Below are 3,964 nucleotides of genomic sequence, written 5' to 3' on the forward strand. Positions count from 1 at the left end.
CGTCCACATCTGAGCGCTCGTCCCGCGGTACGACGGTGGCGGCCTGCACGTCAGGCCGGCGGCCGTGGTGGGCTGGGGCTGGGGCCGGCGCGTCACCGCACGGGCGGCCCGGAACGCTGCTCGCCGCTTACGCTGCAGCTGCTGCAGCCGCAGCGCGCGCTGGTGACTCTGCAGCGCGTCCGGCTGGATGTCGTCCGCCTCCCAGGCGCTCGGGTTCCACCAAGTCGGTCAGCTCAGCGGCCTGGCGGGCAGCCGGCAGGTACAGTCAGCGCCCAGCCGGCGGGTGGTGACGGCAGGTGGATACGGTCAGTAGTGTGACAGCAGCTGGACGCCGTCAGCAGTGTGACAGTAGCTGGACACCGTTAGCAGCATGACAGCAGCTGGGTACTGCCAGCAGTGTGACGGCAGCTGGATACGGCCAGCGTAGGACAGCAGCTGGACGCCGTCAGCAGTGTGACAGCAGCTGGACACCGTCAGCGGAGCGACAGCAGCTAGATACCGCCAGCAGTGTGACGGCAGCTGGATACGGCCAGCGTAGGACAGCAGCTGGACACCGTCAGCAGTGTGACAGTAGCTGGACACCGTCAGCGGAGCGACAGCAGCTAGATACCGTCAGCAGCGTGACGGCAGCCGGATACGGTCAGCAGTGTGACGGCAGCCGGATACGGTCAGCAGTGTGGGTCAGTACCAAAAGCGGCCGGCATAGTGAGATCAGACGTTATGAGCAGAGTTGACGCTTCGATAACGGACATGACTGGTGACTTTGACTTCCTTAACAGCACATTGATGATGAGGCTGTTAAGAAAGCTTCGCGCATTAAGAACATTCCGTTTTCGTCCAACGCTGTCGACCCAGCAGAGGCAGATTTTTTCACTCACGTGACACGTGAGACAGGCGGTAATACTTAATTCCCTGTTTCATTTTCATATCCATTAGTGGCCTTTTCTGGAAACGTCGTCAAATGCGATAGAAAACATCAGCCAGCAAGCAAGTGTAGACACTTTTCCGTGTGAAGTCACTCGGGTTACTTATCTGGAACGTACTATGCTAGAATATTATATGTCTGGTGGTACCTGATAAAACAGCTGGACGCCGCGTCCCGGAGGCGCTGATGCTCAACATTTGCCGCAGCTCTTGGTGGATAACCTCCTCTTTGGCGCCGCTCCATGGCTGCGCAATGTTCCCAGGCACAAGCTCGCCTTGGATGACCAAGGAACGAGGTAACGGTGGCGCACCGCTGAGTGATCAGTGTTTAAGGCGCTGAAAGTTGCAGGCGCGCCTCACAAGGTCCGCGCCCTTTCTTGTCTCGCGCGCCACTGCTTCGATCTGACAAACGCGCGCCCCGGACAGCGGTAGCCTACACCTGCGCGGACAACGCCTGACCACCACACGGAGGGCGTCTTCGTATCGAGCCGCCAGCAGCCTGAAACCGCCTGCCATCGTGCGTCCGCCATGTCACAACACTGAGCGCGTTTAAGACCGCCATACGCGATGCGATTTTTGACCACCGACCACGGATCTCACACGACCCGCTGTGCAGTGATAGGTCTGTTTTCAACTGATTCACCACTTCTCGTATCATCTTAGTGTATACCTTTCGTGTGTGCCTTATCATACCGCACCTTTATGATATGAAGCCGTAATAGCCACTATGTGGATGGTTTCCAATATACTGATACTAATACTGATACTGGTCTCCGAAATGGAGAGTCAATGGTACTATCTCCGAAATAGAGAGAATCAATCATCAGCTGACCCCAAATGGTTTTGAGCCGCCTGCCTGTCATGTTTGACGTGAGTATCATTTGCCGTTTTTTATCCGGTCTCGGGAAGATCGCGTGATGTTGGTGGTCCGTGGCCCTCCGCATGGGGTGTTTACATCCCATCTGAGGAGGGTGGGTGGGGCATCCACTCTTGGTCAGTGTTTACAAGTTTCGCCAGAGTAAATGGGTACCGGGATAAGACGTCTGCAGATTACACATCTGATAATCCCCTGGTATGTCTTCTACAGCCAGGATGCACCGCTGTCGTCCTCGCCCAACCATTTCATGGAGCAGCGTAACCACGACGCCATGTTGTCGCCGAGCGGCTGTGCACACCCAAAGCGCGCCCAGCCCCCCCACGTGGGCGTCTGAGCCACTGCCAGCTAGGCTGATACGCATCCGAATATCATGACTCGGCCTGACCCTGTAATGTGACTATGACTTTTGGGTGACAAAACCACTTTTGGGCGCCAAGTGTGTCTGGGGACAAACGTTGGCTCAACCCTTCAAAATCGTTTTTACTGGTTCTCGAGATAGAAATCTCGGTAATCCAAAAGGCGGCTTTATATCCGTCCATGCCGGGTTAGACTGCAACTGGTGGTGGCCAGTGAAGTGACCTGCAGCGAGTCCCACCTGTGGCATCACCATGATGTCGGTGTAGGCCAGCCGGGAGGAGAGACCTGCAGCGAGTCCCACCTGTGGCATCATCATGCTGTCGGTGTAGGCCAGCCGGGAGGAGAGACCTGCAGCGAGTCCCACCTGTAGCATCACAATGCTGTCGGTGTAAGCCAGCCGGGAGGAGAGACCTGCAGCGAGTCCCACCTGTGGCATCACCATGCTGCCAGTGTAGGCTAGCCGGGAGGAGAGACCAGCAGCGAGTCCCACCTGCGGCATCACCATGCTGTCGGTGTAGGCTAGCCGGGAGGAGAGACCAGCAGCGAGTCCCACCTGTGGCATCACCATGCTGTCGGTGTAGGCCAGCCGGGAGGAGAGACCAGCAGCGTCGACGGCGGCCGAGGGCTCCTCCGACCCGACCAGCACCCTCTGCGAGCGCCTTATGCTCGGAGCCATGTCCTGCAGTCAAACAATCAGACAATCGAATCGGCGGTCAGGTGCTGCTCTGGACCTCATATCCGCACACTCAGATCACCCCGACTAAAACAGCGCCTATGTGATTGCTTGCACTTCATACATATCAATTACCATATATTTGGACAAGGCCTACGCTAGGGATAACGGTGCGGGTCCTTTGCGAGATACAACCGACAATTTTCCCCGATGTGCCCCGTGAACGGAAAATAATCCATCACCCACCACACAGCCAACTTCTTCCGTCTAGTTTCTAGGTGAACACCGTCCAGCCAGTACATATTCGTGTTCGTAGTATTGTTGTAATGATCGCCATAGTGCATTGCGACACAGGCTCACGCTCAGGATGTTTGATATGATTAGAAACAGTATCCACCCACCCAGTGAGCTGAAAATGAGCGCTGCATGGCGCGAGCCGGCATTGGTGGGACGAAGAACTCCAGGGACAGTTGTCCGTGGTTGCAGGCTGAGTGCCATTTCGGAAGACTCCCCAACACTCCGGTTAGCTATGGTTTTACTATGTGTGTAGTCATAGCCTATTCGCACGCCCGTGCTCTCCCCAGCAAACGTTTAAGCTCGAGTGCACAGGCCGGTCGGTTGTGCCGTGTTCTTCCCGTTACAACAGCGTCGGCCTCCTCACCGAGAAGAAGTCCGGCTCGGGGGCCTGCTGCTCCGATTCGGACACGCGCGAGCGCGTCTCCCGGTAGGCGCGAATCTTGTCCTGCACGGTGACGACGGCCGACGGCTCCTCCCAGCTCCAGCCGGCCCCTGGGTCGTCCTGTCCGGGCGGACACAGACACATCACGCCCTCCGCCGCACGAAAGCTGTACGCTACCTATATTGTAAACCGAACGCGATATTTCACGCAGAATAATAACTGTGTGGATGTAAAAATGCTGTTCTGATTTGGATACCACGGATGTTCGTATCATTCCTCCAAGGTCGGCAAAACCTCTGAGCACACGCTTTTGACTACGGTGAATCTAATGGTGAATGTTTCATGGAAGTTGTAACCATGGGTTCTGAGAGAGACCATGGAAGCTAGAGCGCTGGCTTTTCCTTTGCAAAATTTATCTTTAGTCCGGCGCAAGTATGGTTGAGGGTTTTGCGAC

At 56.3% G+C, this 3,964-nt stretch overlaps 1 long non-coding RNA gene across 1 annotated transcript; it reads right to left on the reverse strand.

Annotated features, from left to right (window-relative positions):
* Window positions 1–212: 212 nt before the first annotated feature.
* On the reverse strand, window positions 213–3,627 carry LOC119101510 (uncharacterized). Its single transcript, XR_005094572.1, has 3 exons — window positions 3,493–3,627; window positions 2,712–2,837; window positions 213–241 (listed from the first exon to the last, which is right to left on the reverse strand). It is a non-coding gene; the product is annotated as an uncharacterized LOC119101510 (long non-coding RNA).
* Between the last annotated feature and the right edge of the window lie 337 nt (window positions 3,628–3,964).

The sequence above is a fragment of the Pollicipes pollicipes genome, unplaced genomic scaffold, assembly GCF_011947565.3.
Source record: "Pollicipes pollicipes isolate AB1234 unplaced genomic scaffold, Ppol_2.1 Scaffold_4881;HRSCAF=5763_pilon_pilon_pilon, whole genome shotgun sequence".
Classification (NCBI taxonomy): Eukaryota; Metazoa; Arthropoda; class Thecostraca; order Pollicipedomorpha; family Pollicipedidae; genus Pollicipes; species Pollicipes pollicipes.